Source organism: Mus musculus, chromosome 5, assembly GCF_000001635.26.
Source record: "Mus musculus strain C57BL/6J chromosome 5, GRCm38.p6 C57BL/6J".
NCBI classification, from domain to species: domain Eukaryota; kingdom Metazoa; phylum Chordata; class Mammalia; order Rodentia; family Muridae; genus Mus; species Mus musculus.
The window spans coordinates 102,458,448-102,484,864 of NC_000071.6; the positions used below are offsets into that span (position 1 = coordinate 102,458,448).

Below are 26,417 nucleotides of genomic sequence, written 5' to 3' on the forward strand. Positions count from 1 at the left end.
GTTTAAACTTTCCTAGTTTTGCTTCATTTTTCTTTGGTAATATAAGTTGCATCATTTCAGTGACCTTCGAGAGAGAACCTGTGCCTGTCACTTAGACCCGGTCACATCTTTCCCGTTTGCAAAGTTATCCCGGCTGATTGATTCAATCAGAAATGTCTCTCACCCTTTTCTGTTCTCTGTTGGCATTTTACATGGCTCTGGTATCCCTGCCCCCTTACCCCCAATCAGCTTAGCATTTTCAGTTCGGTCTTTCTCTCTGGTGGCTGACCTCATTCTTTCTGCCTTAAGTTAGGGAGACAGTGATTCAAAGTAGGCAGCTAATTCTGCCATAAAAACGCGTTGCTGCTAAAAACGGAATAATGACTTCTAGATTTTTTAAATTAAATTTTAATTTATTTATGGGCTTAACGTTTTCATGTATTTATGGGTTTTTGCATGCATGCTATGGTCAATGTGTGGCGGTCAGACGGCAACTTGTGGGAGATGGTTCTTTCCTTCAACCTAGGTAGTTGCTGGAGACTAAACTTGGATGATCAGACTTGGTGACAAATGCCTTTGCCTGCTGAGCCATCCTTTAAGCCCCTGGATTCTTTCTAAGACAAACACAGCTGGTCCTTCTCAAGCCTGTGAGTGAAAACAACAACAACAACAAACCAATCAGAAACCTACAACAGAACCCCAAGGTTCAGCTTGATGTCATTACTGAGTGCCTTGTTATCTTTCTGTTGCTGTGTTAAGATCCCATGACCAAGGCAACTTATAGAAGAATTAATTTGGAACTTACAGTTCCAGAGGATGAGTTCATGACCATCATGGCGGGGATCATGGCAGCAGGCAGGCATGGTGTTGGAGCAGTCACTGAGAGCTTACATCTTTATCCACAACCAGGAGACAGACAAAACTAACTGGGAAGGGTTTGGGCTATTGAAACCAAAAAGGTCTGCATGCAGTAATATACCTCCTCCAACAAGGCCACACCTCCTGATCTTTCCCAAATAGGTCCATAAACTGAGGACTGGATAGTCAAATATATGAGCCTGTGGGGCTATTCTCCTTCAAACCACCTCACCATACCACCGAATCACTTTTTTTTAAAGTTCCTATGAAGGCTATCTTTTACTTTCTCTTTCCTTGACCATACCATATTTGTCTTTAGGGCTATTTCTGAGCTATCTACCTATGCTGGTGACAGATAATGAATTCTTTGACTGGCAGTGTCTGCTGGAACGATCAGAACTCTTCATGTGTTAGATGAAGAGACCTTGGTATGCTGCCTAAGCTGCTCCAAGGTGAGGTGCTCTAAGCATAATCTCATTTTGACATAAAGCCTATGGTGGGAAGTCAAACCATGCCTAACAATGCCTAACCATGCCTCTGAGGAGTTCAGAGACCAGGGGTTCTTGGGTTTTCTAGGATAAGAAAACAAGGATACAGTGGGGCTGAGAGCTTGTCCAGGCTTTTGTCAAACAGGGAGTAACCCAGTCACTGCTACCATGGTTTAATGACATCTCTTTATTCAGGATTCATGTGTCTGCTATCCACCATTTTCCAAATCCACAAATCTTAGTTCTTTCTCAGGCCTCAGCCCATTTTATTCATTTTTGAGAAGTTTTATGACTGCTAAATGGAAAATCCTTTTTTTTTTCTGATGCCTATATTTAAGATGTTATAAATAAATCAATAGTCATACTGTTTAGTATAAATAAATATTTTAATGCTAATGTATGTTTTAATAATGAAGCCATTTCGTATGAATATATGAAATTCATATGAAATATATGAAATAGGACTATTACTTAGCATTAGTGATATACTTGTAATAAACCAGTATTAGTAATAGCATGTATTTTTGCTAAGCATTTTTACTATACTTTATAATAGTAGTTTTAAAGCATGTTGTATGTAATATGTAACTGTTTTTAGTCTTTGCCAGCAAGTATGGCTCTGAGCTGTACCTTATTTTGCTTGTTGTGTTCCTCAAATAGGTTTTCTGGAACTTTCTCTACCCCATGGACCTTTCCTTTCCTCCCCTTCCTTCATACTTAGCTTGCCAATCCTAAGCTCTGGTAAGGAAGGTGATACTGAGGTAAACAGTTCAGTTGAGTAATGTTTGTCAAGGTACTCAGTGTGTGGTCGGGACATAATACAACCTTTCAGGTTGGAGTGGCCTCTTACTGTTGATTTTTAAAACCTGGCAATGATCCCAACTTTCCAAGAAAGTAGAAGGGCGTTTCCTGACTGAGTACCCTTCAGGGGACGATGACGGGTGCGCATGAGTCATCACTATCAGCATTCGGTGGCATGAGGTCTCCTGTCCAGAGATTATGGAAAGTCTCCCACCAATTCCAGAGTTCACACTTAGAGGCCTGAGAGAAACCTGAAACTCCACTCTTCAGAATATACTTTTATTTTTGTTTCTGATTTCAGAATACCTCCTCCTACTCACCACCACCGAGTCCCGGGAATTGTTGCATTTGGAAAGGAATGAACAGGGTTGGCCATCTCAGAGCTGTGGCGGGAGGTTTGCTCAGAAGTCCTTCATACTGAGTCTCAGGGTTGCCGGAAGCCCTTAATCAAGGATGCAGGCTTTGCAGGCCTTCGCACTGTGAAGCAGGTAGAGGTGGTGTTAGCAAAGGGCTGAGCAGGCTCTCTGTAAGCTGCCCGTGAGTGAGGAGGAGGATGCACTTTCTGGATACCAGACTTTCACAGATAAAGTCCAAGCAAATGCTGGTGGCAATCCTTAGACAAACCACGGATCTCTTGGGCAGAGAGAAGCCTCTGCTTTTTACTTATTTTTGTAGATGTTAGTTTTTAGACGAAGTCAAAAGGAGGAAGACCTGACTGTAGAGGTCCGGGCATGTTGGATTGCTATTGGGAAAAGTTCCAAATATTCAGAATGGGCAGAGTACAGCCCGGCCTGGGCTAGCTTTAGCTTCGCACTGCTACAGAGAACTGACTCCGGAATGGACATTCTCTTCCCTGTGGCCTCTGTGTGTCTCTGCATGGGAATAGCCCTCTCTCCTGTTAGCTCAGATATTAAGGTATGAATTTCAAACTGGTAAACCGGTGCTTTTTAATGTCAGCGTTGCCTCAAGTCATTGATTTTTAATCTTTCCCTCTTGACATAGTAACTTATCTGTGATCAGCTGATATTGAAATGGTATGAGGATCAGTCGATAACCCAAGTTTCTGTTTCTATTAATTTCGTTATGATATTATCCATTTGGTGTGTATTAGATCTTATGTATCTGCTCTGGCTTGTTTTGTTATTAATGTAACAATTTGTTTCTGTTTTGTTTTAAACAAAACAGATCAGTTGTATCTTGGTGTCTAAATAGATACTGGACAGAAATACCTCTGTTTAGGCATTGTGTCATACAGGAACCTGAAGAGACAGCCTGCCAATACGATTCTCTCTGGGAAAGAGAATGAATCGATGGAGTTAGTGTAATATTCCCAACCTATATCCCTTGTGAACAATATATGCTCAGTTAATGATCCATTACCGTCTTACTTTGTTAATATTTTTATACTTCCATGGAATTTTTATTCCTGTAAGAATGGCTTTGTCTATATAAAGCAATTTCAAATAAACGTTATGTGCTCAATTCTCTCTCCTTGTATCTAATTTTAGCCTTTCTGATATTTCAATGGCCCATGGTCAACTACAGGTTGAAAATATTAAGTGGAAAATAACAGTAATGAATAGAAAATTTCAAATTAAGCACCTCATTTAGGTAGCATAGTGAAATGTTACATCTTCTTTTTCCATCCTGCCTAGGACATAGGTCATCCAGGTTCTCCGTATGTTACATACCTGTTAATCATCAAGTAGACTTGGTTATCTGGCTGAATATCATGCTACTGTAGTGCTGTGCTTAGAGAGCCCTTAATTACTTATTAATGGCTCCAAAGCCCAAGAATAGTGATGTGGTTTTATTATAATACTTTGTTATAATTTTGATATCATTAGCTACCATCTATCTTTTACTTTACCTAATTTATAAATTAAACTTTATTATAGGCTTGTATGTATGCATAATAGGTTCATATGTATGTACTTAGGGGTTGGTACTATCTTCAATTTCAGGCAGCTGCTGGAAGTTTGAAAATCAATTTCCTTTGGATAAGGAGGCAATACTGTGCCTACTGAAGCTATTTAAAGTGCTTAGAGTACCTAGAAGTGTAGTCATGCCACACGCTCAGAACATATATCTCAGAGCCATTTTGGAGGTTCGGGTGACTTAAGACTTTTAGGACTCTAAGAGGTCATGATTGTCGCCACGCATCCTCCCATTCCCTTTCCTTGAGCCACGGAAGGGCCTTGTTGAGAATAAACAATGTCAGTGTCAGGAGGAGAAATGAATATCACAGTGAGAATAAACCCAGGGGGCTGAGATTGGACAGAGACAACATTTTCTATCATTAACTGGAGAATATCAGAGTTGATTGTCAATCTGGAGCTAAACTCTCAGAAACTGCAATCACCTTAGAAAATGGAACAATGACTAAATTATTTTCTCAAAACATGTTATTCACTAACAGTGTATTTAGTTGGACTCTCACAAAGGAATGGCTTCACCCGGCCATCTCACACTGTTCACTCTTCTGAATTTTGGCTCCATTCTTGTCTCCCATTACTCAACCATTCACCAAATTCCCAGTGGCCTGACCTGCTCCAGTGTTACTCAAGCCTGGCTGGCCTACGAGGCTGCCCTTTGTTATCTCATTGTTGGCTCCATCTGACTTCATGGCCCAGAATTCTTGAACTGTGAACCTTCTACTGTTGCAAATAGTTTGCTTCCCAACGATGGAAGATGCTCTTCTTTCCCTGTGAGAAAACAAATTCCCAGCCTGGTGTCCTTTCCTGTTGTCTTCCAAAGCAAAGCTTTGGCCAACCCTATTTGCATGTTGGAGCTTCCAAGTTTTGGTCACAGTGCCCTCTCTGCAATGTATTAATGTCTGAGGTCTCAGATACTTCATAGAGGGTCATAAGAATTGCATACGCTTGTCCTCTATTTACAGGCTCTAATATACATATGCACAACAGTAGCCAGCCAACACTTTCCTATTAGAGAGCTGATTACCCAACCTGACTTAATGCACTCCTAAATACCAGTGCATGTGGGAACTCACAGGATGAGTGTTTCAGTGTGGTTGGCTTGAGGAAGCTTATGGTAGGTTTGCTGAGACAGAAGTTGAATTGATAAGAACGGACTGGTCTTGGGAAAAGCACACACTGCTTTACACTGACAGCTGAGAAGGAAAAGCTCCCAGGAGAAGAGGCTTCAGTGTGTGTGTGTGCGCGTGTGTGTGTGTGTGTGTGTGTGTGTGTGTGTGTGTGTGTGTGTGTAGTGGGGTGGATCTCCCCGATTCGGTCAGAAGCACCACGCGCTCAGGTGAGCTGTTCTACTTGAGCACTGACTCTATTTTACTTTGTAACACAGCTCTATTCTCTCCAGGTCAAACGCAACAAAAGTCACTACCCATACTCACTTTAGCACAGCATGATTTTACTCTCAGAATGTGATGTTATACAGCAAGTAAAATAAGATGTTAGTAAATAACGAGAGAGCATAGCATGGTTATGTTCTGAGCTAGAGCACGGTTAGCCCATGGTGGTACCCATGCAGGGTGGGGAAGAGAGGAGTTCCACACTACAGTCATGAATTGATAGTCCTATAAATCATGATGACATATAAACCCAATTCCTGAAATTTATTCTTATGGCCACATTAAAAAGTAAAACTTAATACAATGAAAAGATATTAGGAAAAGAAAAAGGTACAATATGAATTAAACTCTTTACATACTGGTGTATGTAAAGAGTAGCCTTTCTAGTTGGTCTGAAGGCTGGACTCGTCTACAGTTCCCCAGGTTACCTCTTCCTCTTTCATTTCCTTTGTACCTCTGGACATGCAGTGCCTCCTAGATTTCAGCCTCCTGGAACCCCTTAACATAAATGTCTTCCCATGTGGGAAGAGGCAGCAACTGAAAAAAAAATCATGGCTTTTCTTAATTTAAGCCTTTTCAGCAGGTCTGGACAGGAATAGACATTTCTTCCATTTTCCCTTTGAAGTTCTCACTGACTTGAAACTGATGTATCACAGTGAGGATTAAATGTTCTTTATTATTTCCTTGATTGACTTCTTAGCCCTGCCTCTCCTAACAACTTACAAAAACTTAAAAACATGTACTGGAGGGTTCTTGGCTATCACAATGTGTGTTCTATACAATAAAAAGAAAGTCTGCTTGTTGCTGTTGGTACATGGAGTTTCACAGCCAACAGCATAATCTTCACTGGTGACACTTTCATTTGCTTTCTTAAGATGAGTTGCTAGTGACTACCTTTCCAAATTGACTTATGAGAAAACACCTCAGCCACTCGAGTCCTCAACCACCAGACAGCCCGTGTAGACTCACTCAGAGTTTCACAGCAAAAGTGAGGATAGATTAACCAATCTATCTATTTCTGCCGATGTGACAAAGTATTGGAGAAAATCAACTCTAAAGAGAGAATGTTTTACTTTGGTCCACAGTTTCAGAGATTTGCTCTGTGGTCACATAGCTCTGTCATCTCTAGTCTGTGGTGAGGCAAACCATCATGGCAGTCAGTAGGGCAAAGCTGCAATCCCCGTGGCAGCCAAAGAACAAAGAGACCCGGAGGAAGGGCGCAGGCACAATACATACATACCTTTCTAAGTCAGGCTCCCAGTTGACCCACTTTCCCTTAGTGGGCTCCATGCTGTCAAATTACCATCAACTCTCACAAATACCTTCAGATTACAAATCTGTCACAAGTCAGCCCACGAAGGAAGTCACATCCCTCATGACCCAGTCTCTTCGATAATGCTCTTCCTGGGAGCGTTGCACTGGGGACTGAGCCTCAAACATATGAGCCTTTGAGGGGCATTCCAAAGGCAAGCCATAACAGAGAACTACTTTTTCTCTGTAGGTGATGTTAGACATCTGTCCTGCCTCCCTATTCCTCCCTTACATGTTTCTATACACCTCTTGATATCTGGCTTTCTGAGGCATTTGTGCTGTGGGCATCTGTCTGTTAGGTCAGCTTGTTAGACTACCCTGGGTACTGGCTGTTTGCATGGACTTTGAGCCTCTTACCACTTCTGCCCCCGGATGTTTGCTTACCAAGATATCGTCTCCCAGGCTGCCCACCTTGCTATTAACACAGAGACTACTTCCTCCCCCTAAAATTCTAGCCCTTCACCTACTTTCTCTCACAAGTATAGAAAGAAAGTTGTTTGCAGGTGACTGGGTGTCAGGACTATCTGCATGGCATGCCTGAGTCCTCTCTGGTAGCATCCTTGTATATATATTTTTTTAATTAGGTATTTTCCTCGTTTACATTTCCAATGCTATCCCAAAAGTCCCCCATACCCACCCCCACAATCCCATACCCACCCACTCCCCCTTTTTGGCCCTGGCGTTCCCCTGTACTGGGGCATATAAAGTTTGCAAGTCCAAAGGGCCTCTCTTTGCAGTGCTGGCCGACTAGGCCATCTTTTGATACATATGCAGCTAGAGTCAAGAGCTCCAGGGTACTGGTTAGTTCATAATGTTGTTAGCTTTAGCTCCTTGGGTACTTTCTCTAGCTCCTCCATTGGGGGCCCTGTGATCCATCCAATAGCTGACTGTGAGCATCCACTTCTGTGTTTGCTAGGCCCCGGCATAGTGTCACAAGAGACAGCTCTATCTGGGTCCTTTCAGCAAAATCTTGCTAGTGTATGCAATGGTGTCAGCGTTTGGAAGCTGATTATGGGATGGATCCCTGGATATGGCAGTCTCTAGATGGTCCATCCTTTTGTCGCAGCTCCAAACTTTGTCTCTGTAACTCCTTCCATGTGTGTTTTGTTCCCAATTCTAAGAAGGGGCACAGTGTCCACACTTCGGTCTTCATTCTTCTAGAGTTTCATGCATTTGGCAAATTGTATCTTATATCTTGGGTATACTAAGTTTTGGGCTAGTATCCACTTATCAGTGAGTACATATTGTGTGAGTTCCTTTGTGATTGGGTTACCTCGCTCAGGATGATGCCCTCCAGGTCCATCCATTTGCCTAGGAATTTCATAAATTCATTCTTTTTAATAGCTGAGTAGTACTCCATTGTGTAAATGTACCACATTTTCTGTATCCATTCCTCTGTTGAGGGGCATTTGGGTTCTTTCCAGCTTCTGGCTATTATAAATAAGGCTGCTATGAACATAGTGGAGCATGTGTCCTTCTTACCGGTTGGGACATCTTCTGGATATATGCCCAGGAGAGGTATTTCGGGCATCCTTGTATATTTATAGCTATCTCAATATACATTTTTTATGGTGCTGTGTCCATTGCCAAAGCAAAATCTCAGATTATTTTTAAAAGAACTTGAAATGAGATGGTCTTTATTTTGATTAGAAAAGAAACAGAGGACGTAGTGTTGATGAAAAAAAATGTCAAAGTAACTCTTTAAGACAGTAAAAGCAAAGCACCGTGTGGTTGATGCCCACAGCTGCCACAATTTGTGAAAATAGGCTGTGCTCTAATGCTCTTTGGTGAAAAGACTTATAAAGGTAGGAAGGAAGCATGGACCAACACACTGGAGAATTAGACTTAGATTCTCCTCCCGAGTCATTGCTCTCTCCCTAGGAAACTTTGGATGTGACATTCCATGTCTTTGAAAATTGTTTCTGCTAGCTTCATACATATGAAGGCCTTGAATAATCATGTCCAAGAGAGCATTTATACAACAAATACATACAGTTCACCCATCCATCACCTCTGGAATCAGACCACGTTTTCTGCCTCCTGTGGATCTCATTGTTCTGAATACCAACGGCACAGCATCTGTCTTTGCAACACTTGAGTATGTTAAAAAGGAAGGAAAAGGAAACCCCTTACAAATGAAGATCAAAGTCTGTGCCATGGACATGATGTCTGATTTTATTCAGTAGGGTAGCTAAACCATGGGTCTATTTGTTAAGTGTGCACTGAAAGATTTGCCATGTCAAAGGCTGAGTAAAGTCATGTGAGAACTAAGTCATGAACAGTTGGCCATTTTTCATGCTGGGCCAGTAGAGTCTATGGGACAATGGAAAGATCACAAGGTCTCACAGGTACGAGATAGTAGGTTCCACCACACAAGATGTGTGCCTGACAGACTTAGGTTAGACTATCTGTGCCCTGGTTCCCATGCAGGTCCTGGGCTGGCCAGACAGGTGTGCATTTACCTGGGGACCAGCCATCATTGAGAGAGACTCTGAGTGTGACAATATGTGTTGTACTGTCATCCTTCTTCTCTTTAGAACCTCTCCTTCATCGGCTCTGTTTCTCCACATTAGGCAATTCTTTCAAGAACTGAGCCAGGATCTTTCTCTGGATTTCAATTACCCTCGATTATCCCCGAGTCTTGAGCTTATTTATCCTAATATTTCTGCTACCCCGAGGCACAGCCTCTGGAACCCAGTTTCTGGTGCTTTATTTATTGTTTTTCTTATACCAGTCTTATCCTAAGGCAATTGAACATCTTCCATTAGAGACACAAAGGAGAGGAAAAACATTTTAAGGGTGGTATCCTGTATAAGTTTAACTTTCTCCCTCATTAGTATTTGGGGCCTCATCACTCCATAGCTGTAGAAATACATTTACTCTTTCAATGAAAGTAATCAAGAATGTGTTGCTGCTGTTAAATGTGTCTCCCGGGGTGATTGTGTTTATCTTCAGGGCACTGTAGACTGAAGGAATACTGTTCTCTTCCAGGCCCACTGTAGACTTTGTTTCCTGTTGGCTCTTGAATGACCATGACAATATGCCACTTCTGTGGTTTTGGCCTCCATCCTCTGTCACTGAAATTAGTAGATAGCTTCTACTTTCTCTTTTTCTCTTTCTTGCTCTCTTTCTTTCTTTCATCCTTTCCTCCTTCCTTTCTTTTCATTTTTAAAGAAAACATGAGAAATAGGTAAGGGAAGCCTATTTTTCAGGCCCCATTCTCAGCTGTTTGGCCTCAGCGAATCACATGTGCTGTGGTTCTAATAAATGACTCACCCCTGGAATTATACTCCTGGGTCTTAAGTTGGAAGTTATGTTCCCACATCCTGCTGGGAACATAAAAGACTATAATGAGCTTCATCACCATTTAGGAAAGAATTAGAGCCAGGTTTTATAGGGAGAGCCATCCTGGGCATTTTATCCTGGAGTCGGCAGTATTTCAACACGAAAGCAGTTTGTGTGAGAGGCAACTGCCATCTCTAGAAACCCTCCCTTCTCTGTGTTAAATGGAGGTTATTGTTGGAGTAATGAACAAAACAGGGCTGAGCAATGAGAAAAGATAAAATGAAACTAGATGAACTCCAAGGATAGGATAGGAAATTCAGTTAGTGATTTGTTTAGAAAGCCACTTAAACAAAACGTTGCATATAAGTTACTAATGTGTGTAAATTAGGAACTTCCTTGAAAACTAGGGCTTGTGATGGCTAGTTTTAATTGTCAAGTTGAAATAATCTAGAATCACCCATGGAGAAAGTTTCAATGAGGGAAATTGCATAGGTCAGATTGTTCCATGGGCATGTCTGTGGGAGATTATTTTAGTTGGTAATTGAGGTGGGAAGAATTGCCCACTATTGGTAGCACCATTCCCTATGCAGGGATTCTGAACTGCAGAAGAGGGGACAAAATGAAGTCAACACAGGCAGGTACTGCTCTTTGTTTCTGAATATGGGTGAATATGGTCAGTTTCCTCCAACTCCAGCCACTGTGACTTCTCTGCTATAACAGACTGGAACCTAGAACATGAGCTAAATCCTTTTCTCCCCTAAATTGATCTTGTCAGGGGATATTGTCATAGCATCATGAAGCACAACTAAGATGAGAAGGTGAATTTTGATTTCTTCAATTAGATAGAAGTGATCCCTGACTGAAGTTATAAGTTTCCTAAGAAACTTCATTCTGACTCTGTTCTTTATGTTTGAAATTTACCTTTTAGCACTTGCAACAAATGTTTATATTGACTGTGTTGATCACTTTGGTCTTTCCATAATCAATGAAAATCTGCTTTTGTAACACCATACAATGGGAACTCACATCTTCAGATGAGCAAAATGAACACTTTCTATGAGTCAACATGGGAGGCACTATGGGAAATGTCCTGTGGGTTATTATAAGGATGATAGGAAGTCTCTGTTAAAATATGTTCCATATGTCAATTCATGAGCAGTTGTAAGCTTCAAGTTGAAAGCAATCTTACCTGGTAACATTATGACTCTAGTAATTCTGAGCAGCTGAAAAGACACCTATGCTGTTAGCGGAACATGGGCCTGAGCACTTGGGGAGAAAGTCTTTGGCAGGGAGAATACCAAGTAATAAAAACCAAGAAAGAATACAATATGCATGGACGACTTAAGTGGAATATATATATGTGCATACATGTTTAGCCCTACATTCCTCAACAGTAGAGGTATGTTCTGAGAAATATGTCATTATGTCATTTCCTGTAGAGCATCTTAGATGGGTTTACAATAAACTACATAGTTTAGCACATTATATAACCAGGGTATGTGGCGTATGTCAACTACATATATGGGTGTATCTATGGTCTGCCTTTGATCAAAACATTGTTATGTGGGACAACAATAAAGTAAAAAAAAAAAAGACTATTCAAGAAACTTTTGCCAAAAATGAAGGACAAATGCCTACAGTTGATACCTAGTATTTCAAAGAAAGAGGTTTTGCTTGCTGGGAGCCATTTCTAGGATGTAACTCTGCACTGATGACATTTTTGAAGGGCTCATGTTCGTTCCTTCTTGGTATCACCCTTTACCTTTTTGTGAAGCACTTTCAAAGACTGATATTTGCAGTTTCAAGGTTTCATAACATTCATAGAAACATACAGATTCTATTGTACACAGAAGCGATATGTGAACACTTCTATTTGAAATTATCTCCTTGTTCCAAAGGGTTGCAAATGCTTGCCACTCATGAATATATTACAAAACTCTTGACCCTACATATTTGTAATATGTAAACAGTGTATGCATTATTCATACCACAGCTCTTGGCTGCTGTGACATGGAGTTGGCAGCAGCAGGAGTGTAGTTAAAACCCACTTGGAACATAAAAATATTGAAGGTTTCTAACAAAAGACTGGTTGGTAAAAAACAGTAATTACTGGAGTTTAATGACATAATTTGTTCAGTGTCACTATAGCAATTTTAAAAAGAGAGGCAGCGAAAGGTCCAAACCCTTCCTTTCTGTACTGCAAGAGTCAAGGTTAGAATAAGGGTGTAGCATAGCTTGTTTATTAGCATTGTTAAAAATAATGATCGAGTTAATTAAAATTGAATTATGGTGGAACCATCTAGACAGACTAATGGCAGCCATTTTAATGAGTTCCATTAATGGTAGCAATAATGATTAAGCTATTTTGAAACAGGCTCAAGAGTTTTCTTCTTTATAAGAACTCCCTTATGCACATTTCTTTCGTGCCCCTGTTGGAGAATTCCTAGTAAGATGATATTTTAACTGTAGAAATTGCTGTGACCCTGACAGCTCCACAGTGAATTCTGTAATGAATATGCTGATCATGTTTATTGGAGGAGAGCAGTTATGATCACAGATCCTGTGTCCCACCCCCACTGGCATTCCTCTCCCTTCAAACATAATGCCAGCTCAAAGAAAAGGTGGCTTATAAGACAGAAGCCCCAAAGTCCTTCCTCAATTTTTGGAAATAGCCTATCCCTGTGTAATATAGATTGGCCCCCAGATCCACCTTGTCATAGCCTCCAAAGTACTGGAAAGAGAACTATTCTTATGTAATGAGTTATTATTTAAGTTGGTCCTGATGTCTGCAGTCATTACAAAGCTGGTGTTCGCAGACTGAGTTTACATTTAAGAACCTGTTGTCAGTGGAGGATCCATTAGATAGCAAATAAAAACATGATTGAGCAAAGGCAGTAATATTGCCCCAGTAAAATACACAGGCAAAAAAGATTTTTACTGGTAATGAGTTTATCTATACATATTATTTACAACTGTGTATTTTAGAACTGTAACCAGTAATTACAAAGTCAACATGGACACAATAGTTCAATCAATTATACTTATATGACTAGCTTTGGATTTTCAGCCTATTGAGTTTATTAAGCAAAACCATCTAAATTCGGTATTTTACAGAGGGACTTGTGTAGCTAGAACAAGAAGTTGCCTAGTATATCCAGGGCCTCAGGGTTTATTCACAGTACCTTGGGGTAAGGGGAGGGAGAAGGAGGAAAGACATTGGACATAGACAGGCATGTTAATTTTGACATCAACTATTTGTTGATAGAATTAAAAATCAAATTTACTATAATCTTCTTTCCTTACATTTAAATACTTGTACAAAATTGTGGTTCCAAAATTTCCAAACCAGCCGGGCAGTGGTGGTACACGCCTTTAATCCCAGCACTTGGGAGACAGAGGCAGGCAGATTTCTGAGTTTGAGGCCAGCCTGGTCTACAAAGTGAGTTCAAGGACAGCCAGAGCTACACAGAGAAACCCTGTCTTGAAAGCCCCCCCCCAAAAAAAACTAAAAAAAAAATTCCAAACCAATATGATTCATTCATGCAAAATTTATCATTTAAGTAAGCATTTGTTGTTTTGCTTTACTTTTACAAATTCATATTAAGAGTAATAAGTTATTTTGTGCATGGTAGGGAACTTAATATTAAAATTCTGTCTTATGAGATTTATTTATAAAACCGAATATAACTGACTTTTTTTTTTTTTTTTTTTTTTTTTTGGAGTTTTCATCCTAAGCGAAAAAGGAGGCAGGAATTCCTGCAATTTCTAAGTTCAATTTATTGTTGTTTTGTGTGTATGGATGTTTTGCTTGCATGCATGTATGTGCACCACTTGTATGCCTGGTACTAAAGGCCAGAAGAGGGTGACTCAGGATCCCCTGGAACTGGAACTGCAAAGGGTTATGAACCATCACACAGATACCAAGAATCAAAGGCAGGTCCTCTGCAAGAGCAGCCAGTTCTCTCCATCATCAGCCGTGTCTCCATCCCCACAGAAAACTTCTGGCTAACCTTAAAGCCTACTTACATTTCTCTAGACTTTGTTATTTTGTTTTGTTTTAAAAATGGAAAACATAAAACCTAAATGTATGTAATTTTAGAATTTCAAAATCAGTTTCATAGCATAGCTGGAGGGTCACTGATGGTTTGTTGCTATGTTGTGTTTCCTATTGTAATAGGGCCCAGAAATAGGACCCGTTGACCCAGAAAAAATATTTTAATGTTTACAAACTGATTGTGAAAATTTTAATATAGTCGTTATATCTCTCTCATAATTTATAAACGCTTAGTGTTTTCCTAGAAGTGTAAAGTTCAGAAATATGATTTCTTTATAATGTATATTAAGAAAAATGTGAATGGGATCATCTAAAATTAATTATTTATTGTCATTGTGGCTGTAGGCATACATTTTTTGCATCCTTCTTTTAGTAAGGGTTCAGCCTCTCCTCTAGTCCACCACCCAGCAGAGGTAGTGGAAGAGAAAAGTTACTAGGGTGTGGGGGAAGTGGACTTGTTCAGCAATAGTTCTTTGGGGGCGAGCTTGATTTTCTTTGGCAGGAGTTCAGTCCCCTAGCAAACCCCAAAACCAATTCAGCCACTACAGTCCAGTCCTTTCAGTAAGCAAACATCTAGGCAGCTGTATAGGTCAATCCTGAAGAAGCTGCCAGGCTTGCCAATCAGCCCAAGGTAAGGCCAAAGAAGCAGCCAGCTGCTGCGGGCACTTCAAGAGCAGTTCCTGGGCGCATTTCTCTCGACGGGCAAGTTATCACAAGTTGAGCTCAACCATGCTATATAAGATGAACCAATCCATCTGTGCATCTAGCAGAGAATAGTGAGGCAGAACAAACCAAACCAAGGCTCAGTGCTCGTCTCCTACTGTCTGTGGGGTCATATTTATACTCCCTCATCAATGGTCCTTTCACGTGTCTGTTATATCCAAACAGCCTTTCCCCTGTGTCTGCTTCAGGAAAAGTCTTTCATTTGTTTGTTTATCAAGGCAGCCTTTCACCTGTGTGCCCCAGCAAAGCATTATTTGATATAACTAATTTTCCAAAGAACTAGAAGTTTCCACTTCAGGGTCTATGCATTGAAGTTTAAAGAACACATGAAACAAATGTAGAACATGACAAAATATCTTTATACTTATATTAAAGGAAGGCCCAAATTTATGCAGGGTAGAGTAAGCCTTCTGTTAGCCTGTAAAGATGATTCCCGGGACTTCAGTGCCCAGAGCGTAGCCAAGAACAAGTATTTGCCTTACCAGTCATCTGTGCATTACCTTAGAGGAACAGGGAAAGCTTTACTTTAAACCTTTACATTGTCCATTTTAGTGCCTGAATGTAAATTTTGTCAAGGGACAGATGGCACCGGGACTGACTTCACACTGCAGACAGTCTTGGAGTTCAGAGGTGACGCCTGACTTTTGACTGTATATAGGGAATCAGTCATGTGTATAACTTCTAGCTACTTCTTGAATTTTCCTCTTCTTTCAGTATCCTTTTTTATATTTTTTGATATTAATTGATATTAATATCAAAATATTTGATATTAATTCCTGTGGAACACTTGATAATTGAGTATTTATGACAGTTAGAAATTTAGTCAGGGGTCTAGACAGAGTTTACATTAGTTAACGATGTTTGAAGGCTTAAATAACAGACTTTAGGCTTGGCTCTGCATAACCAATAGGATCAACGGAAATCACAATTCTTTTTCTATTCTTCCTAAGGCTTTTAGAATATCATCCCCTGGCTTTGGGAGCTGTTGATATTTTCCCAACACAGATTTTAGTTCTGCTGTTCATTCTCCAATCTGGTGCGTTTATTTCACCCCATATGAAACTTTAAGAGACCATTGGACCCCACTTTTCTACTGATGTTGTTACAGTGGTGAACGCTGCCTAAGTCCCACCCTAGGTAAGGAATGGTTTGCTAAAGACCTAGCTTAAATTATTTTGCTGGATTCTCTGGTTTTGGCATTGCTTTCTTCATAAACTTGGAAATTTTTCCCCCACAAAGTTGTTGCCAGAGAACACTGGGGTGACGTCATCTCAGTTATATTGAAAGTGTCCTTCTTGGCTGTTCGTCAGTGTCTCAGCCGAAGTCCTGAGGCTTGGGTTTCCATTCCTGTGGACTATTCTCCATCACTGTCAACCATGTGCCTCTCTTCTCAGTATCTCCTTGAAGTGAACACACAAAGACAGCAGCCTGTCTTTGAGGATCTGTAGGGCAGGCTGCTCAGTGTTTAGAACTTCTCCCATCTGTCCCCTCAGTGTGAATCCCAGTTATCAATGCACTCCTCAGCTTAGCCTTTCCACTCTGCAAAATAAGTATTTTTAAACATAAGCTTTGGGAAAAAAAAAAAGCAAGAGCCCCGTGGTTCTATCTTCGTTCTTGGCTCAGTAGCCCATATTTTGAGTCTCCTACTTTGATTATTGTCTTGTTGAAATACTCCTGGGAAATCTAGGAGGTAATTTAAAAAATATACTAACATTTACATTATTTTTTATTGACTTTCCAGAATATTTATTACAGTGGTTTTTCCAATATTGAGGAAATAATGACCTCCGTTCTAGTCTTTAAGCAGCCACTCTTGGATTATCTTTTCTGTGTTTTTCTTTTTAAAACAAGCTTATTAATTTGATTTATTATTATTATCATTATTTTAGTTCCACTGCAAGGAGTTAGTTTTAAGATTTGAAATGTAATAATCAGTTTTTAAGGGCTAATTTTTCAAGTTCCTGAATTATCCAAACCACTACTGTTCCACTTACTGATATTTCTGGCTGGTCTTTGACCAATTCATTGTTCATTAGCCCCGCTAACAGAGGAAATGGAAAACAGTCACCTTTGCTATTTGTTCAGAGCTTGAATAGGAGTTTGGATAGGGTAGGCCATTCACAATAGTACCTTCAATAAGGTTTAACCTTGGTCTGGGTGTGCACACTATGTCCCTCTTCATAAGAGAGTAATAGTTGTTAAGTACTTGGGTAACTCTAGTGATATAGGAAAGGGATATTCTGCTGTCCTTTGTATAAGAAGACATTGCCCCTGTCACATTAGTGAAAGCAATCTAGAACTGGCCTCGGAGAGCCTTAGCCTAAGAGGTATCTCGACCTTTAGCGGCTTACATGAGAAAGGACAAAACAATGCACTGTCCTTTCTTTTGCAAAATGTAAATAATAACCATAGTCTTTTCCACAGGTTTGCTACAAAAAAAAAAAAAAAGAAAAGAAAACTTCATTATGGGAAGGCAGTTTTACAATTACAAGAGCTGTTTCCATCATTTTATTATTTCCTTTACTTACGTATTTGAATGAGTTACACTGGTCCATTTACAATTTTTATTTAGCTCCCCTTAAAAAGCACTTTGTTTAATTGATAGTTATGTCTGTAGTTTATAACAGTCAGTCAAGTTGCCCCTTGACAGTTTTCTTAGGTTTATAGGACTTAAAGCAATGACTTTGGCCCCAAGTCTCATTCATAGCTGAGGCTGAGGAACCAACACTGGGTCAAGTATTCAACCCGTTCTAGCCAGCATCTCTTCTCACTTACTTTCAGATTATCCAATGGATAAAGCAGACAATACAAAGGGACGAGAAACAAAGACTGGAAGCCGAAAGCATATTCGTTGTTTACGAAGCTTAAAATATGATAAAAAGAGGCAGCCTAAGGGTTGCCTGGACAGCGTTCAGGCATTAGAGTATGCTCAAGCGAAACAGCATTGAATATCCTCAGTCTTGAACTCACTGCTGAGCCCATCAAAGGAAAGACACATGTCTGGGAATCTGTTTGACTCTATGGGTGTGTATGTATGTGCATGGTGTGTGTACATGTATGTGGGTGTGTTTAGGTAATCCAGGAACTTGAAAAATTAGCTCCTAAAACCTGAGTATTGCATTTCAGATCTTAAAACTAACACCTTGCAGGGAAACAAAAAATAAATTCAACCAAATTAATAAGCTTGTTTTAAAACGAAAAACACAGAAAGGATAATCCAAGGGTGGCTGCTTAAAGACTAGAATGGGGGTCATTATGTATGTGTGTGTGCATGCATTTCTTTCTGTGTGTGTGTGCGCACGTGCGCGCACAAGTGTGCATGTTTATTTACATATTCCTTTGTTCATTGGTAAGTGCAGAATAGAGACTATGTAAAGCTAAGATAGGAATAAAGTCTGTTTTAGAGACTTTGTGATTGAATCAATACAGAGAAACTCTAGAATAACAAGTTATTTAGAAACAAACCACAAGTATAAAGCAGAACTGTCAGGGAAACCAACTAAAAGGAGCCCGCTGATCCCGGGAGGGAGGGAGGGAGGGAGGGAGGGAGGGAGGGAGGGCTTCTTTAACAGAATCTGGTGACTCTCTGAAACTAGGTTTCTTTATTTGTTACATGAGTGCTATTATTACACCCATGTGTACATGTATGACACATGTGTGTGCTTTGGAGACATCCCAGGCTTTGGATGCCCCAGAGCTGGAATCACAGGTGGTAGTGAGCTGCTGGGCGTGGCTGCTGCAAGGCAGACTCTCGTCCTCTGGAAGAGCGGCAAGGGTTCCTAACTGCTGAGCCATCTTTCCAGTTCTGAATCTAGGATTAAGAAGCATCAAAGGCAACGGTTTTATTTATTTATTTATTTATTTATTTATTTATTTATTTATTTATATGCGTACACCGAAGCTGTTCTCAGACACACCAGAAGAGGGCATCAAACCCCATTACTGATGGTTGTGATCCACCAAGTAGTTGCTGGGAATTGAACTTAGGACCTCTGGAAGAGCAGTGGGTGTTCTTAACCACTGAGTCATCTCTCCAGCCCTTAACTGGAATTGGGAATTGGAAATAGCACTGGAGTAGAGGCAGAAAAGACCCTTCTCCGTTTAAAACATCACCCAGACCACTATACAAGCTAGGCATTTACTACAGAGTTTTTTAAAAAATTAGACAATACAACCATATTTACATGTAAATGTGGAAGTCATGGGCATCTTTTATTCTTTCTTTTCTGAAACTCCATATCTTCTAAATTCCAAGGATTGAACTAACTCTTCATTAGATTAAGTGTAGATATACATTTCATTGTGGATTTCTTGTCCTGCTTACTCTGGTGGTATGGGAGGGTAGAATATGACTTGTTCTGACACCAGAGTTATATCAGTTCCTAAGTGTGTGCCAGTGGCTGACACTGGGCCACTTTCAGGTTCCAAATGGTAATGAACTCTTTTCTTTAAGCCATTGGCTATAGCCGATCAGACTGATGTTCAATATGAATGATATCCAATCTAACTGATATTCAATGTGATTAATATCCAATCTGACTGATGTCAAGTGTGATTAATTGATAGCAGACCCGACTGATAGCTGATCTTAGATGGAGTAGCTGAGCAGGAAGGATTCTGCAGATCTTCCTCCTGTGCTCTTTTTGCTCCTTGTCTTCATTAATATATTTCTACCAGAGATGTAGTTGGATTGCTTCTGCCCATTGAGCCAATGGTACCCCTGACTCATGTGACAATGTTGTCTAACAAGAGGGTGTGGGCACAACCTCTCTCAGTGTCTTTCCACTGTTAGGTCCAAAGGAAACTCCAATTTTCCAAACTCCAAGAGGCAGTTTGTACATCCAGAAGTGAGTGCAACCTGGGCTGACTATGGGTGGATTTTAGATAAAAGCCAGTCTTCCTCAGGAACTTGTGAAGCCTGAGTTTCCCTCTACCAAAAGGAGTCACTTCCCTCCACACTAGCACAAGGAACAGATGGCTACCTGTAGTGACTATTAGCATATCAAAGCTCAGGCCGGCTGCCAGGATCCCTTGGTATACCAAGGACCTGTTAGACATTTCAAAGTCCATGCTGGCATCCTAGCCCTTCATAAGTACTTGCCACAAACCCAAAACTCACTCCAGCTCACAGGCTTCCTCCCTGGAAGCCACTCACTCTCCTTATAGCCCTGCTATTCTCTCTTCCTGTTTCTCCCCGTTCTCCCTCCCTCCCTCCTCTCCCCCTCCCTCTCCTCCTCCCCTCCCCTCCCCCTCCTCCTCCCCTCCCCTCCTTTGCTCTCACTGTGCTCTGCTCCTATTCCCCTACATTTTCTCTCCCCTGCTGTTCTCCCCTCTCTCACAGGTAGCTCTGCCCATGTCCCGTCTGCTGGTCATGTTCAGTCTACTTTTTGTCTCTCTCTGTTCTGGACTCTTCTAGTTGCCTCTGGCTATTCTCCCTCATATCTACAATAAAAACCTTCCCCTTCACCACCCCATGGGGCAGTCACATTGTCAGTTATACACTAGTGTACTTGGCTAAGACTGGACTGTGTTAGATGGAACTTCCTATGGGAAATAAAACAAACAAACAAACAAACAAAAGCAAAAGCAGGCTCTGAAAAACAGCCCCGTTTTAAAGGCGGGCCTCAGTCTTGGTTCTCTGTGCATGTAGCACCCACACAAATTCTGCTCTGTTGCCAAGAGTCAGTAGGAAATGCAAGGAGTTTGGCAAGTCTTGACTGTTCTGTTTTGTTACTGTGTGTTTTGCCCTCTTAGGAATTTATGTTTTCCCCAATGAAAACATAATTAAAGAGCCTAGTCTCTGATATTAATGAACAATTGGGTGGCAGGACAATGACTAACTCTATGCTAAGGGTTTCAAGGAATCTGGTAAGGAATCTAATGAGAAGGCATTTTTATTTTAAATGAGGAAATCCCATTAAATTACATTTTCATTCCATACTTGTTTAATAGTAACTAGTCATATGTGAAAACACTGGACCCATGGAGTTTACAAATGTCTATCCTGTCCCCCTTCACTGAATTCCTAATGCAGCCTGGCCTAACAGGAGCACTGTCCAGGGGGACTTTCTGGTTGGGTGATGTTTCTGTCCTTGACACCCAGACAAGTTGTTCAGATGCGAGGCCGTTATCTTCTTTCCTTTGTCTTCTTCCTAATTGTTTTCTAGTCTCTGGAGAACTTCTGGTCCTGAAGGTGTTCCATGTCTTCCACGGATGGACTGTGTGCCCCAAGGCCTACCTGCCTTCCATAGCTGGCTTTCTTTTCCTAGACGCTCCAGTAGGTGCCTAGGACTCTGGATTCCTAAAAGTTTGTTTGTCCCTCTGAATTAGTTCTAGGGTTTGCAGAGTTATGCTTCACCCTCAGGATTAAAGTTAACTTGACACCATTACTTCAAATGACCCTTTGGCCACACCCTCTGCAGACTCCCCAGAGCTGAAGGAGAGACATCACTTCTCAGAAGCCACCACCTCTGGTGAGAATCAAATGTCTGCCCGCTGGTTCCAGGATTTATCTCTTCTTTAAAGTTGTTACTGGGCACAGGAAAGCAGCGTCCCAAACATACTTAATCCTCTCCGGGGGTGAGTGGTGCAATCAGAATCCAGGAAGCAGCAAGTGTTACATTCCCTAGTCACAGATTTTTATGTCAATCCCAGCAGGCTTCAGTGCAGCACCAGCGTTGTTAGTTATACACTAGTGTACTTGGCTGTAGAAGGGTCTGTGGTCCTTCTTAGCAGATGGAACTCTTCCTTTACCTCATCTGCCGTCTCCATGACAACCCTCCCCTTTCTCTTTCTGTGTTCTCTCTAGCCTAAGAACCCCATACATCACACTGGCTGGTGAGATGGTGTCAAGTGGAAACGATGGAGACAGAGGTGTGAAGGCCAAAGGCCTTGGACACAAGGATGGGATGTATCTTAATCTCTCAGCCTGGGATCTGCCGGGCAGCCTCCCTGAGTTTAATTTGTGTCACCTTGGGTCTGAATTGCTGTGGTAACATTTGTTATAACCAGAAAGTAGGCTCCCAACCTAATAGCAGTCTTGCCTTTTTGAAATGTCACAGTCTTGAATCATACCTACTGACACTTGTCTTCCAGGGGCTCTCAGGGCATGGAATGTGTGCAGATTTCATTTTGGTTAATCTCATTGTTTTGCAGTTCTCATTTAGAACTGCCCACAGGCTGTCACTTGACAGTGTTAACAGTCCGCCATTACAACATGCAAGGCCTTGTGAGCCGCTGAAGGTCATCTATCCCACCAATTAGAAACACAGGCCACATGGCTTCTGGCTAGGGGTTCTACACACATTTTAAAGGATCAGGCAAAAGAGCTTATTCCCCCCCCCCCCGAACTTAATTTCATTCATTAAAGGGCTGAGGTGTCTCCTGCCAGAAAAATCAATTTTCTAGTGGGACCTCGGCCTGGGATGGAGCAGACTCATCCCTACCCCCGCCCCGGAAACCTGACGGCAACAAAAGCAAAATACCTATTCGTGCCCATCCAGGCTTGTATGCTCGTCAGCCTGAGCATGTGCCTGGACATCCCAAAGGACAAAATCCAAAACACCAGGCTTTAGGAAACCTAAGAGTGCCAAACACCTAGAACAGTAAGCGCTCAGTGGGTGGGAGTGGGGAGGGCTGGGGGCTGGGGGCTGGGGGCTGGGGCAGTCTATATCAGGAATATATTTGCCACCTTGCTCTGAGAACTCTAAAAGCATGTCAAGACGGTTTATTACACTTAACATCTCTCGAAATGCCTGACTAGAGCACACTCATCTAAATACGTTTTTAGGAATAAAGCTTAAGCTGGAGAAATAAGATTTGGCAGAGATGGTGGCAGGGCGCGCATAACCAGTGTGTGAGGCTTGCTGAAGGAACACAAGAGTGGGGGCTTTGGGTTCCTTACATTCTCTCACCCATAGCCACAGATCTGTGAGCAGCATGCCCTCATGCTGCATTTGGGCTGAAATGAACGCAGCCAACTGCAGAGGGCCCAGGCAGTGGTGTCTGATGGGGCGCCCGCCCAGCATTGCTCTGGAGGTGAGGCTGGCGTGCAGGGCGGGGCTCCCGCCACCCCACCAGTGCTGCTTGGGTCCTCTGAAGCCGCCAGCTGCCAACTGAAACCCGAAACCCGGCTGCGTCTGCGGGCTGGCCCCACTCAGTTGTTCCAGCCTCTTGTACTGTATATTTACACATTCACACACAATCACTCTTTCTAACTTCTTGACTCTTTGCGCAACTGCTAGGATTTCTCAAGTGCATGTGGCAATTCAGCCCGGGTGAGAGAAAGCCGGTGGGACTCGGAAGGGAATCACGGGGCCGCGGGGCCGCCCAGGCTGCAGAGGGGACAGAACTAGAGCGAGACAGCGACTGCTGGGGGAGTCCCCCCCAACTTTCCATGCAGCTGTGGCTCTGGGGCTGCCCGGGCTTCCTCTGAGAGCAGCACGCAGGCCTGGCGAATGGGGTTCTGCGCTCGCCCTGGGAAGTAAAGGGCACCCTGCCGACTGGAACTCATCTTTAGGCCAGTCCTAGGAGCCTGGACATCGGAGCAGCCGCCAGCCATCCCTTGTAGGTCCGGCATCCCTGGCAGGGTAGGTGATTTGATTGCTGCTGTGGAGCTGGGGCTTGGGGGGAGGGGGGGAGAAACCACCCGGAGGGTGGGTGGATAGCAGCTTCAGGCTATAGGGAGGTAACTGCTGTGAGCCAGGAGCAACGCTGGGACCATACTGGTTCAGTGTGTGTGTGTGTGTGTGTGTGTGTGTGTGTGTGTGCGCGTGCGCGCGCGCGCGAGAGCACTCGCTTGCGTGTAAAACACAACAAGCAGGCATCTTGTGTTTCTGACTTACAAAACAAATGCAACTGATACAGTCTCTACTCCCGCCGTCTACCTTCTCCTTTCATCTGCTGATGTTTTAGCTAGTTTCAGAGTTGCCTAGACAACTGGCGTGTGGAGGTAGATTTCAGTATATATTGTGTTACTATTGTACCGGAAAGTGGTAATCTTCGGTGGATTTTAAGACACACAGATGGGTTTAGACTTCTTGAAGGAGTAGTATTTTGAGGAGGTATCCACCTACTTTAAAAGAGAAGCAGGCAGTACATTCTTATTAAAGATAACTTTAGCAGTATTTCTTGTGAAAGTCCTCAAAGAGAGATTATTAGGCGGAATGCCTTTGAGATGCTAGGCTGTCTAATATGGGCTAGTGACCCAGCTCCTGGCTCCACTGTAATCTGTTCCAACTCATCTGAGTAAGTCTCTCCCTAGTGTGTTTGTTTTTGTCCCTTTACTCACCATATTACAGATTAGTCCCGTTTAGCTTCCAAAACATCACTGTTTCATCCCATTCTTCAAAAAGGAAATGAGAAAGTCAGGTGAGGTGCCTGAAATATACAAAGTGTAAAAGCTTTGCTTACTCATAAGTATAAAGTTTTGTCTTGTTGGGTCTACTACTAAATAAGAGAAACTGATTCGAATCTGGGGACATTTGCAGTGGTATTTAAAAGCTATACAGGATTGCCGAGATAGATGGGTAGGCAGATTCAATCCGTTCGTTCCCTGACTCTAATTAGAGCTCAAAACTAGCCCTTAAGGTCAAGAAGTGATGTTGGTATTGAACTGGGCATCATAAAACATGCAGAATCATTAGGAAGCAAATACAAAGGTACCCGAGGCTTGTGGGTTCTCAATCTCCCTCTAAATTCCCCAGTACTTACTTCATCTTCTCTGGGAATACTTCACCTTCCAAGAGAACTTAATCATAACCACCTTTTCATTTTTCCTGAGTGCCTACCCTCCAGAAAATACATCACTATCTGCTCTCTAGAGCCTTTATGGAGTTGTCAGAGCTTTTGCCTTAGACATGGTGGAAGGCAAAGCCATCAAAACATAACTGTAAAAGAAAGAACATCTTTTCACACAGAGGAGAACGCATGTTCTTGGTAGCAGACCTTTTCAAAGGAATAGGGAGCAGGCTGAGGTTTTGAGGTACATGGAAGTAATGTACAGCTAGCAGGATATGGGGGGTTGTAATTCTCTCTGTAGGAGAAACTCAGACCCCTTGACTTTCCACAACATTGCTATCATCATTTTCATTTCAGCATCTGAGGGCTTTGGATTTAACACAAGGGTGGTTGCTATCCAATAATCTTTCTAACCTAGTAGTAAGTGGGACAAAATAAAGTTTTTCAGAACAAATTGAAAAACCACTGTAGAAATAAATAGCGATGTTTCTTTCCAGACAAGAATATAGTGTAAACTAGTTTTGGCTTATATCTCCAGTGAAATTTGCCTCCGCATTTGATTCAGATAATAGCTGCCAAAACTCTGAGAGCTGTCCTGGATGGTGGATTCATTTCCCATGTAATCCTGAACTCTCCTGGGTGGAAGGTGGGGGCGGGGGCGGGGGCGGGGAGGGGCGGGGCAGTCGGTGGGTGGGAATGAGCAGCTGTGTACTGTGAGATTACTTTGCTATGGGTCCAGAGTCTAAGTGGTGTTTACCAACAGTGCCCATAAGAGCCCCCGCTGTGACCTACTGGCCCACTGAGGAGAGTTTTCTTCCTGGCTTCTAGCGTCCTGGTTGGCTTCTCTAGGTGCACAAAGGCAGTGGTGCTGTGAAATCTTGGCTATGTATGTTAGTTTCCTGTTCTATGAGCAGGGCTATGGTGCTCTCTGTTACCTGGAATCCGTTCCCTCTGGTATTTTCTGGTCAAAGGTGAAGAGACGAGTTTCCCTTTAATTCAACATGTGTTCGGCTGATTGCTTCTTTCTGGCCCATCTTGATTATTTTTATTAAGGGTGAATGTTTTGTAAAACTAATCTGGGCAGGTGAGTGTAGTCTTAGCCTGGATCCCAGGAGGAAGATTCTGCTACACAACTTGTCACATATGGATGCAGAGGAGAGAGGAGAGTGAGGGTAAGCAGACTCTTAAGCCTTTATTAGGCTCTAATCACATTGCACTGGAGAGAGAGAGAGAGAGAGAGAGAGAGAGATTGATTTATTTTCAATAAAATGATGCATGTTTACTCCTAAAGCCATGGCAGAGAGAGAGAGAGAGAGAGAGAGAGAGAGAGAGAGAGAGAGAGAGAGAGAGAGACTTTTATTTTCAATAAAATGATGCATGTTTACTCCTAAAGCCATGGCGGAAGGACTCAGATTTGTCCCAGATAGAGAAAGACATCTTAGAATACAGTTGTAAACGGACAGTGTTGCATGAAGCCAGTACTGAGCTTCATGTTGAATTGGACAGGGGCTCATCATCCTCTGTGACTAAAGATTTACCAGGTTCTATTGGGTTCTGCACACCTGGAAGAAACTGGATCATGGTGAGGAAGACTCAAAGAATACTCATTTTTCAGAGATTTTGTGCTCATGTGTCCTTTGAAGTAGCACCTAGCTTCAATAAAATGACATTACAATGAATCTGGGTTGTTCTTTTTGTGTATGTTTGGGGAGGGTCAGGCATGGTTTCTCCGTATAGCTCTGGCTATCCCTGAACTCATTTTGTAGACCAGGCTGGCCTCAGAACTAACAGAGATCCATGTGCCTACCCTCATACTGAGGGATTAAAAAGGCACGTGCCACCACGGCCTACA

At 42.1% G+C, this 26,417-nt stretch overlaps 1 protein-coding gene across 4 annotated transcripts in view; it reads left to right on the top strand.

Annotated features, from left to right (window-relative positions):
* The window catches only part of Arhgap24 (Rho GTPase activating protein 24), a 697,838-nt gene that overhangs the window by 251,250 nt on the left and 420,171 nt on the right, over positions 1–26,417 (top strand). For 2 of the 4 annotated variants that reach the window (NM_029270.2, NM_146161.3), the window contains exon 1: positions 22,944–23,415. The exons of 1 other annotated variant lie outside the window; for it this stretch is intronic. The gene's annotated coding sequence lies outside the window, so the exon portion shown is untranslated. Of the gene's footprint in view, positions 1–22,943; positions 23,416–26,417 lie in introns of those variants that run through there. One more of the 4 variants, XM_006534887.3, reaches the window with a different exon arrangement.